This window comes from Orycteropus afer, unplaced genomic scaffold, assembly GCF_000298275.1.
Source record: "Orycteropus afer afer isolate SDZICR_OR568_19922 unplaced genomic scaffold, OryAfe1.0 scaffold00003, whole genome shotgun sequence".
Lineage (NCBI taxonomy): Eukaryota > Metazoa > Chordata > Mammalia > Tubulidentata > Orycteropodidae > Orycteropus > Orycteropus afer.
Genome location: NW_006921590.1, coordinates 293,916 through 306,363, shown reverse-complemented (window position 1 = coordinate 306,363; position 12,448 = coordinate 293,916).

Sequence of the window (12,448 nt, the reverse complement as noted above, 5' to 3'; positions counted from 1 at the left end):
TAATGGCCATCCAATATGTTCACATCCAAATTCCTGGAACCCAGGTATATTACTGTATATGGCAATAGGGACTTAGCAGATGTGATTAAGTAAGAATCTTGACATGAGATTTCTCTAGATAATAAAATCACATAGTTCCTAATAACAGGGAGGCAAACAATCAGAGAAGAGAAGGTGTTGTGATGACAGAAATAGAGATTGGAAGGTAGAGGAAGGGGCCACAAAGCACGGAATACAAGTGGCCACTAGATGTTAATAAAAGCAAGCAAACCAATTTGTCACTCAGATCCTTCAGAAAAAAATAGACTTGCTGACACTTTGACTTTAGACTGGTGAAACTGATTTCAGACTTCTGACCTCCAGAACTGTAAGAGACTACATTTGTCTTGTTTTAAGCCACTATGTTTTGACAGTTTCTTACAGCAGACGTAGGAAACTAGTACACATTTAGATCATTTTCCTAAAGAAAACTATAGCTGACAAAACCAACAGGTGTCACCTACCATAAAATCTGTTCTTCCTTTCTAAAATGCTACTGCAAAGAATATGTGTGTGTGCGTTCATGAGTGTGTGCTTTTATATATGTAAGTATTTTGTGTTCAAAAATGGCTATCTGAATTTAATAGTATTATTAAAATAAGCAATCAAAAATTATGGTGATTGTTGTTTAAGGATCGCCTTAGCATTATTTTCTGATTAGAGTAGTGCATTTACACAACTGTAGCAAAAAAATTCATTGGAGATTTACTGTAATCAGAATTTTAACCTCTCATTATAACACAGATCCATAACTCTTTGAATTTGAAAATGTTCCTTTCAGTCCTGGAAACTCAGTACCCTTAGACAACAACACATCTGTGAGGGTCTTGGTAATCCCAATTTAGTGAGTGAGTAATGGAAGAGCTGTGAAATGAAGCTAATTAGATAATGGCACACAGCCAACCAGAGCTAGAACAGGACGCAAATTATGAGTTTTCTGCTTTCCAGACAGGGATGAAGGCTCACAGAACTTTCCCCATCCCAGGGCAATGGGAAGGTCACCATAACAAAATCAAGTTGATACAGGGGAGGGAACCTCCTCTTCAAAGACTAAATCCATTAGTTCTATGGATTTTCTTTCACATTCAACTGATACAGCATCATTTGAGCTTGATACAAAAATTGTGACCTTAAAATTTCTGGAGGAGAAACTTGAATTCAACACAACTATTGTCTCTACTCGTGCCATTGAGTATAGTGATAGCAACCACTGTACAAAATAGCAATTAAAATAATTGCAAAGAGTTTTAGAATCACTGCTTCAGGGATCTTCTTTCCTTTAACTTAGTTGGCATTCCAGAGTGAAGCACAAGCAAAGGTTCTTATCATTTCTTCTCAAGTGTAAGTGTGGTACCTCAGCCATGTTTTGCCTTCACAAAATTATGGCAAAGGGTGAGGTCATTCTCCTCACTTTATTATCACAGAACTTCTGTTTCTTTCTGGGTTTATAAGTTTCTGCCGTTTTTGGAAAAATAAATGTGGTCTTGCTCATACCATGCAGAAACTGATGCAGTTAATGAGAGACTAGGGAAGGACTTAGGAAAGGTTGTGGGGGAGAGTGTGGAATTATCCCCTTATTATTCCCCAAAAAGATCTTGTTCCTTTCTTCCTCTGAAATGCCATCGTTCCTGCCACTGTGACCCATTTACCTCTGTAACCTTTGTGAAACATTCTCTTTCTCTGCCAGGTGATTTCTTGAATGCCAAATGTGAAAAATTTCCCCATCTAGTTGCCTCTGGGAGCCAGAATCCAGCCAATTCTCAGATATTTCCACCTGAATGGAGAACTGGCATGAGTTAGTGTATACCATAGTGAAATATATATCGCCCTGTTGACTTGCACTTGAAAAATTCCTACAAGTATCTAAGATAACTAAAATGCTTCTTTAGGACATTTAAAAACTAGAAAATATTTACTAGTACAGTACCAAAGCCTATAATGCTTTCCTAGGCCACTTCTTATCAAATCCATCTTACTCCTACTCGATTGTAATGGACATACAAATGCAAAATGATATTAATAGCACCATTGCAAATAATCCCTGTTACTAAGCACGCATCTGACTTCTTAACCTTGCCCATAACAATAGATAGCAATATCATTTTCAGTAACAATATCTTACAACACAAAGAACAATCACCATTCATATTTATCTCTGTCATTTATTTGTTATGTATTTCAATTCCTCCATCAGTGCTTTTTTATCAGATTAGCTATACAGATCTCTTTTCAGTTTTGCTCCAGATCTAGGATTGTTCTTGGAGCTGACAGATAATTGTGCTTACTAATTGTACCCTTCTTTCTTGGAGACATTGGCCAGACAACTCCTAAGACTGGATGGGAGTAACTAGTGCTGGTATGGAAAAAGCAGAAAACCTGCCAAAGCTTGTCCTTGTCAGTACTTTGGTGATAGCTATATGTCCACAAACTCAGCTGGACTCATATTGAGAGGGCTTCTTTCCTCCAAAGCTGTGGTTCTTATCTCTGGGGAATATTAGAATCAACCACCTTGGAAGCTATAAATAAACAACGAGCAAATTACAATAACAATAAGAATAATAAAAGCAAGCCTAAATGGTACCCCAGATCAGTTAAGTCAAAATCTTGGGGACTGAGTCTTCAAGTAAAAAACACTGTCCACAGTTTCAAACAATCACAATGTGCAAGAACTCACTGCATTTTCAAATGGTGGGTTACTTATTGTAACTGATAGGTAGAGAATCTGAAAAATCCTGGCCTGACACACTAAAGCAATGGTTCTTAACCCAGAATGATTATGTTGTTACAACCTGGGAAGAGGATGCTATTGATAACTAGTGGGTACAGGCCAGAGGTGCCAAACATTCTATAATGCACAGGACAGCCTCCTGCATCAAAGAATTATTTAGCCCAAAATGTTAATAGTGATTAAGTTGAGAAACCCTACCCAAAAGGAAGGTGACTTTTCTTTTTCCCTTTTTGAGAATCCTATAAATAAGGTCAAATGTACTAAAAATCAAAGCTTCCAAAAAGTCAGAGGAGGTTCAGTACATTTCTCTTTAGGGTAGCTGTTAGAGAAACCACATTGATTTCCTTAAACCTTATTCATAGTCTCCTTCACTCTAAGAGAGCATGGTCTTGGTGAAAGTGGGGATGCTCCTGGTTTCCATGAATCTGTCCTTCAGTTGGTTGATGGGAAACCAATTCCTTCATCAAACATGAGTGCAAAAACACTGCAACACCATTTGAGGGTTTTCAGACTTCCAATAGGCTCCAGAATTTAAAATTTCCATCCCCCAGCACCTTGGACATCATCCTTCTTGACAACCTTTCCTAAAATAAATATTTCTTTAAGAGTTGGTAGAAAGCAGACTATATAGAATGAATAGGACAGTCATCAACATGGATGTATAAGTCAGATAATTTTAAAACTAAAGAAACTCATTACCAAACTGTGGCTCAGAGAGGTTGCTAATGTCCAAAGTTCCACCCACAGCTAATGGCAGACGTGGGACTTAGCTACATTTCTATGCAAATAATGTATGTTACATACTTTTGCAAATCACGATATCATCCCCTTGGGTATTAGTCTCCTATGAGCAATATGTGAGTTATTTGCATGTACCACTCCTCAGAAGGAAGGTTGAGCAATCTCCTTCTGTAGTGATACTGCCTTGGAAACCCAAGGAGGGGTTGCTGTGAGTCAGATCTGACTCGATGGCAGTGCATTGTTTTTTTGTTGTTGTTGCTGTGATTATTTACATGAACACATTATATGTGCAAAAAAAATATGGTAACAGTGCTTCTGCCTCTTAACTATTTATACAATAAGCTTTTCACTAAATCCATATATTTTTCAAATGTGAGCATTACAGTCAAAATCCAACTTGGTAATATCAAGTTTAGTCATTTAAAATTGAAGACCCTTTCCCCCCAAAAAATGGGACTAAGAATGTGTTTTTTTTATGCAAGTTACCATCATACCTCCATTGTAAAGAGATGGATACACTAAAGTCTGATAGCCTGATATGGCAGACTGTTTGCCAAAGATGGCTGCCACAAATACCCTATTTGATATGATCTTTTTAAAAATGTGACTGTGACACCACTCCCAAAGAATGGTGAGGTCTACTACCCTTCCCTTGAGCCCTTTGAGGGCAGATCTTCGCAGCTGCTTTCCCCAATAGAGGACAGTATGAATGTTGATGTATATAAACCCCTAGGCGATGGGAAACAGAAAAGCAATGCATTTCTCTTTTTTCTCCCTTCGGGTATTCACTTTGGAACCTAGGTACTATGTTGTGAGAAAGTCACACAGCCACATGGAGGACCCACCTCTAAGTAGTCCAGGCAAAAGTCCCAGCTGCTGTTCCAGTAGACAGCCAGTATCAGCTAGCTATATCAGGCATGTGAATAAGCAAGCCTTCCGATGAGTCCAGCCCTCAGACAGCAAGCCATCTCCAGCATTCAGGCTACTCAAGTTGATGCCATGTGACACAGAGACATACGGTTCTTGCTGAGTCCTTTCTAAATTGTAGATTTTTAAACATCAATAATCAGTGATGTTTTAAACCATTAAGTTTGTGGTAGTTTGTAACTAAGCAATAGGTGGTCGGTATGTCTGACATCATTAAGCTTTTATGAATTGTAAAACTAATTTAACTTCTTACGATCACATTCAATTCACCACATTCAATATTTGTTTAATAATTGATTGAATTTTTCCATGTTCCTAAAGAAATTCCAGATTTGGTTTAACAAATATTTTAAACCCTGTAAGCAATCTCAATTAATAAATTGGCATTTTGTATGTACATCAGTCTTTGTGACTTTGCTAAATGTGAGTCTGCTCTTCATATATAAATATATTGTCTACTGATGAACATATTGGACTTCTAAACCTAAAAGGACTAGAAACTAAAATGTGGTAAATTCATCAATGTAACAAATCCTACCTTTTCAGGATTTAGTGTAGACAATCAAATAGACTATTCTCACATGCATAAACTCTGCTGAATAACTTAAACCTCAACTTCAATTATCTTCTTTTCTCCACATCTGTGTATTTAATGTCTTATGAATCATTATGCTTAGATGAAGAAGTGAAACTAAATAATTTTGACATGCCTTTAAAGAACAACTTGGATATAAAGCTATAAACACTACTTTTCAGATCCCAGTTCTTTTGGTAAATTGGCCAAATCTCTTCACAATCAGTCATATATTTTGTGAGAAGAAGCACTGTCCTTTATGGGTTGACTATCCTCCATTAAAGTGGAATGTGTGTCATCTAAACTTACTGACTAACCCCAGGCCAAATGTCTCTGATTTATGGAGACTTAGATGTGGTTTACAATGAGTTAATTACTCTTGGGAGCAAAATGCTATCATATTAATCAAAGTAATTCTTAAAATTTATTGTTGCTGGTGAAATAACTCACAATAATGTGAGATAATTTTTTCTAAAGCTATGTATGGTCTCAGATTTGAGAAATAATTCCTTTTCTTGAGAGTCAGGGATATAAACTAGAAGTATTTTCCTGGAGAAACAAAGTTTCTTAAAGCAAAACTTATTTTGTAGTATAATAATATATATGAAAAATAGAAAGGAAGAAGAAAAATATGTAGGGAAAAACTTACCCAACCAGAGATAAAAAACTTAATCAGGGTTTCAAACCAGTTTGAACCAGTTCAGTCATTTCCAATGATGCAAGACCGAAACAGATTTTTTTTTTTTTTTTATTTAGGTGATTTGTAAATCCAACCAGAATGGGAAAAATTAGGGTCAAAACCCTGGAATGGGAGACTCAGAAGAGGTGTAGTGAGCCCTTTCAGGAGGCTGATGCCTGAAAGTAGGTTATTGCCAGCACTGTGGAAAGTGATACACATTCAGAGCAATACTTTTGGAGTTAACTTTGAGCTGGACACTGTTATTTTCCACTCAGCTGGTTGAGTTTTGGTTCCTATGCAATGTACATGCTACCCTTGTTTTCTAAGAGGGATATTAAGTTTCCAGCAGGGCTTTGACCCATAATTTTTCCCATTCTGGTTAGGTTTTCAGTTTACCTACATTTTAAAATTCAAGTCTATTCCAATGTCACTTCATTGGCCATGACTGAACTGGGCTGAACTGGCTCAAAGCCCTGATTAATACAAATCTAAATTAACACAGCTTGATATTGGTGCAAGGATAGAAAAATAGACCAAAGGAACTGAGAGCCTCAAAATGGACAAATGCATGTAAGTAAACTTAGTATAAATGGGCAAATGATAAGAACAAGTATTACAAAGAAAACATAACAAATGACCAATAAAAATAATAAAAAAAGATGCTCAACTTAATTAATAATCAGAAAGTACAAAATTAAAACTGCACCAGATTGAACCAGTAGGTTGGCAAAGAGTGAAGTCTGATGATACCAAGTGTTGGCAAGACAGTGAGGCAAGGTGAAGTATTGTCCATTGATGATGGGAGTGTAAATGAGGAAACCACTTTGTTCAACAATTTAGCATCGTCTAGTACATAAGGACATATGCAGATCCTGTAAGCTCAGCACTTTCCATCTAGAAATAACCTTCATACACATTACAAAGAGACATCCTGCAATATGCATAACAGCATTTCTTATAATAACAAAACATGGAACCAACATAAATTACTATGGATTTTAGTATGTATGAAAATAAAGCACTTGACTGCTGAGCAGAAAGCTGATGGTTCAAATCCACGAGCCACTCCTTGGAAGGAAGATGGGGCAATTTACTTCCATAGTGATACTGCCTCAGAAACCAAAGGAGGGGTCGCTATGAGTCGGGTCCAACTTGACAGCACATAACAACAACAACAACAAAAGTATTATAGTTTATTCTCATAATAGAATATTATAAGGCAGTGAGAATGAAGTAGCTATAGATATACATATCAGTACAAATGAATCTCAAGTATACCGCACTGCTTGAAGAATACAGTCACTATGATTTAATATTTTTTTTAAATGATGAAAACAAGTAAAATGAAATGTATTGTTTACAGTTACCTACATAAATAGGAAACTGAAGAAAAATGTGAGAATGAGTAGATAATGACTTTCCAGACAGAAGGCAGTAAGAGGAAACTCTTCAGCATAGATCCAGGAAGCTATAAGGTTACATTCTGTTTAACTGGGTGATTGAGTCACAATGTTTATTATATCATTTCTTTAAATTATTCATATATTCATATTAATAGCTTATGTAGATGATATATTCATATATCTTATCTAAATGATATATTTCATAATACATAAAACATAAAGCAAGTAGAGTGTTATCTGATGGCAGCTAACAGACAGGTTTCACATCTGAACTCTCTGATATCTTTGTAAACTAGGAAGCAGGACTGGGTTGATTAAATTTCATTTCCGAGAGGCATTCAGAATTAATTTCTCTGTGTTAACACAAGACGATCTTGGTTCCTGTTACACAAGCTATAAATAGATAAGCAAAGGTTATTTTGAGAGGACAACAATGCCCAAGATTTGGGATATTTATTTTAAAAGGTGTTCCCTTGGCTTTCGCCCTTTCAGCATAACCTTGTACTAAACATTCCCCAGAGGTTAAAGTCCTTGTCAAAGCCTTTCCTACATAGGTCTACGTGCTTGTCTGTCTTCCCTTCACCTTTCACCATGAACTTCCTGCTTTCTCGGGCTGGCCTTCAACTTGTTGCTTAATTATGAGTACTATCTTTAGTTTCTTTCTCTTCATTTAACAGAAGCGAAATTAAAAGATACCTTCTGATTTTTATCAATCAATAAAGACCTTCTGAAGCAGCTTCCATAGACCTGCTTTAAATGCTTTTAGAAGTCAAAACTTTATACCAAATCTTTGTGCTTAGGGATACCATTTGCTGAGACTACATAAAGTGATCAAAGATAGTATGAAGGCACTGAACTGTGGGGATAACTCAAGTGCAAAAATTAATAATATAATTTTTATTTATTTTTTATTGTGCTTTAGGTGAAAGTTTATAGAACAAACTCATTTTCTATACAACAGTTGATATACATTTTTTTTTTCATGGCATTGATTGCAGTCCCCTTAATATAACAGGTCTCTTCACACATCTTCCCTGTGTCATTCTTTCCTATGCACTCTTGCCCTCTGAGCTTTCTCCTTGTGCAAATACTGCCCTTCTAAGCTCCCATGGTTGATTGTTCTAAGGAGCATACCTATCTGGTTTAAATGTTCATCTTATAAGCCTATCTATTGTTTGGCTGGAGGCCACAGAGTGAGTTCGATTCCAGGTCTAAAGGATGATTAGGAGATATTGTATTAGGGGATTCACCAGTCTCTATCAGTCCAGTAATCTGGTCTATTTTATGATGTTGATTTTTCTTCCAAATTTTTCTCTCTATCTAGGATCTCCTATTTTGATCTCTTTCTGAGTTGTTGACAGTGGTACCCAAGAACCATCTAGTTCTGGTCAGGTTATGTAGGCTGAGGTCTGCATGGTTCACTAGTCCCTTGGGCTAGTTCTTTCCATGCATCTTTGGTTTTCTTCATTATTCTTTGCTCTGGATGAGGAGAGACCAATTGCTGTACCTTAGATGGCCATTTGCAAATTTTGAAGACCCCAGTTGCTATTCAACCAAAGAAGGATGTAGAACAACATTTTTGTGTATTGTTATACCTCTTGAGCTTGATGTTCCCACAACCATGGTCCTGAGTTCATAGGTTCAGTGACTCACTCCCTCAGAGTGTTTGGATGTGGCAAATAAGTTATCATAACTTTGGCCCATTAGCTCTATTATACATATGGACATTATGATAGTACAGACAAATACATATGTAGAAATAGTGTCTGCCGAACTTATATATAGTCATGGATATATTTCCTGTTGCCTAGACATAAAGATCATTTAGCCTATCTACTTATGTATCCACCTGTAGATTAATGTTTGCTATTACTGATAATGCAGTATTGTGTATGTAAAAAGCGTTTATCTTTGTTGTCTTTACCTCTTATGTACCTCTCTCGCTTTTTCTTTTTCTTAGTTTTATTGTGTTGGTCACTCGCTTTTAGTGTATAGCTTTTTTTCACCCAAATCAATGCCTTTTTCTTACCTCTCTAGCAATTTTCCCTCTCCTCCACTCCCATCCCTGGTAACCAACAAAGAAATTTCCCTTCCATATGTAAATCTTTCCTTGACTTTTTAAAATAGTAGATTAATACAGTATTTGTCTTTCTGTGCTTGACTTATTTCACTCAGCATAATTTCCTCAAAGTTCATCCAGCTTATGAGGTGTTTCACAGATTCTACACTATTCTTTAGTGTTACACAGCATTTCATTGTGTATATTTACCATAGTTTGGTTATCCATTCCTCACTGATGGGCACTTCAGTTGTTTCTATCTCTTGGCTTTTGTGAATAGTGCTATGATAAAAATGGGTGTACATGTATCTATTCATGTCTTGGCTCTCTTTAGGACATATAGTGCCTAAGGCATTTGACTGCTAACCAGAAGGCTAGGGGCTCAAACCCACAAGCCACTCCTCGGAAGGGAGGTTGGGCAATCTACTTTCATAGTGAAACTACCTCAGAAACCCGAGGATGGGTTGCTATGAGTTGGATTCGACCCCATAGCAGTGAGTTTGGTTTGGTTTTGAATGGGATTACTTGATGAAATGGTATTTCTATTTCCAACTTTTTTAAGGAATAACCATACTGTTCTCCACAGTGGTTGTATCATTTTACAGTCTCACCAGCAACATACTAGAGTCCCAATCTTTCCACATCCTTGCCAGCATTTGTTATTTTCTATCTTGTTGAACTTTGCTATTAGTGCTGGAGTGAGGTGGTATCTCATTGCTGTTTTGATTTGCATTTCCTTGGAAGGAAGATGGGGCTATCTACTTCCGTAGTGATACTGCCTTGGAAACCCAAGGAGGGGTCACTATATGTCGGGTCCTACTTGACGGCACATAACAACAGCAATAACAATGGCTAATGATCGTGAGCATTTCTTCATGTGTTTATTTGCTCTGAATATCTTCTTTGGTGAAGTGTTTGTTCATGTCTTCTGCCCATTTTTCAATTGGATTGTTTTTCTTTAGTATGTTTAGGTATTAGAGTTTTCTACAAATTTTAGAGATAAGGCCTTTGTCAGTTATGTCTTTGGTAAATAATTTTTCCCAAACTTTAGGTTCTCTTTTTACTCTTTTGTAGAAGTCTTTTGATGTGCAAAAGAATTTAATTTTCAGAAGGTTCCAATCATCTAGTTTATCTTTTGCTGTTTCTGCATTTTTACTTATGTTTGATAGTCTATTAATGCCATATATTTATATGTTTGCTCCTGTTTTTCCTTTGGTGAACTTTATAGTTTTCCACAGTGGTTGTATCATTTTACAGTCCCACCAGCAGTATATGAAAGTCAAACATGGATACTTTGACTTCTTCCTTTCCAATTCGGATGCCTTTGAATTCCCTTTCTTCCCTTATTGCCCTGGCTAGGACTTCCAATACGGTGTTGAATAGAAGTGGTGATAGAGGGCATCTTTGTCTGGTTCCTGTTCACAAGAATGCTTTCAGTCTTTATCCATAGACAATAATGTTGACTGTTGGATTTGCATATATGCCCTTCATTATATTGAGAAATTTTCTCTCTATCCCTATTTTTCTGAGAGTTTTTATCAGGAATCGGTGTTAGATTTTAGCAAAAGCCTTTTCTGCATCAAATGATATGATCATGTGGTCCTTTTTCTTTATTTTACTTTTGTAATGGATTATGTTGATTGTTGTTCTAATGTTGAACCATCCTTGCATACTTGGTATGAATCCCACTTGGTCATGATGATCTTTCTGATATGTTGTTGGAGTCTGTTGGCTAGGATTGGTTGAAGATTTTTGTGCCTATATTCGTGAAGAATATTGCTTGTAATTTTCCTTTCTAGTGGTGTCTTTGCTTGGTTTTGATACCAGAATTGTGCTTGCTTCGTAAAATGAATTTGGGATGTTTCCACCCTTTTCTATGTTCTGAAATACTTTGAATGGCATTGGTGTCAGCTCTTCTCTGAATGTTTGGTAAAATTCTCCAGTGAAGCTGTCTAGCCAGGACTCTTTTTTTTTTTTTTTCTTTTTTTTTGCTGGTAGTTTTTTCATGATCTGTTCAGTTTCTTCTTCTGTTATGGATCTCTTCAAATTTTCTACCTCAGTCTGCAATAGTTTAGGTTAGCACTGTGTTTTTAGAAATCTGTCCATTTCTTCTAGGTTTTCAAATTTATCATGAAACTGACTGTCCTTTTTTTATTTTGGTTGGGTCTTTCATTACATTGCCCATTTCATTTCCTATTCACGTTATCTGTGTCTTTTCCTCTGTTAAATTTGGCAGTGGTTTGTTGATTTTTTTTAATCAACCAATCTCTAGTTTTGGTGATTTTTTTCCATTGCCTTTCTATTTTCTGTTTCATTTCTTTCTGCTCAAATCGTTATTAGTTCTTTTCTTCTGATGACTGTAGCTTTTTTTTTGCTGCTCTTTTTCTAATTGTTTGAGATGTTGGATTAAGGTGTTGATTAGGTTGTTTGATTAAGGTGTACTTTTCTGATATGTACACTTATTACTCTTAATTCCTCTGATAAGTGTTTTTGCTGTGTAACAATGATTTTGGTATGTTGTATTTTCATTCTCATTTCTTTCAAGGAATTTTTTAATTTCATTTTTCACTTCTTCTCTTTCCCAGTAGATTCCAAGGAGGGTGTTATTCAGTTTCCATGTGTTTGATAATATAATTTTTGAATATCTTTGTTGATGATAATTGATGTGGGAGCTCTGGTAGCATAGTGCCTAAGGCACTTGACTGCTAACCAGAAGGCTGGTGGTTCAAACCCACCAGCCACTCCTCAGAAGGAAGATGGCGCAATCTACTTCCATAGTGATACTGCCTCGGAAATCCAAGGAGGGGTTGCTGTGAGTTGAGTCTGACTCAATGGCACATAACAACAATAATTGATGTACAATGAACTGCACATGTTGAATGTGTAAAGTTTGATGGATGTTGATATATGTATATACCTGTAGAAAAAATACCACCATCAAGATAACAAATGTTTCTATAACCTCCCAAAGTTTACTTGTGCTTCTTTGTAATCCTCACTTCCTTTAGAACTCCCCAGGCTATCATGGACCTACTTAATTTGCATTTTTTAATTTTTTTAGGATTTTCCATAAATAGAGTCTAACAAAACCTACTCTTTTTTCCCTCTTCTTTTTTAAGTACTCAGTATAATATGGTTGAGATTCAGTTGTATTGTTTGTATATCAATAATGCATTCCATTTTATTCCTCAGTATTCTATCATATCATCAAATCTATTCTTTAGATGATCTCTAAATTCAGGAGGGATATATTCAAGATCATATTTTGGCTCTCGTGGACTTGTTTTAATTGTCTTTA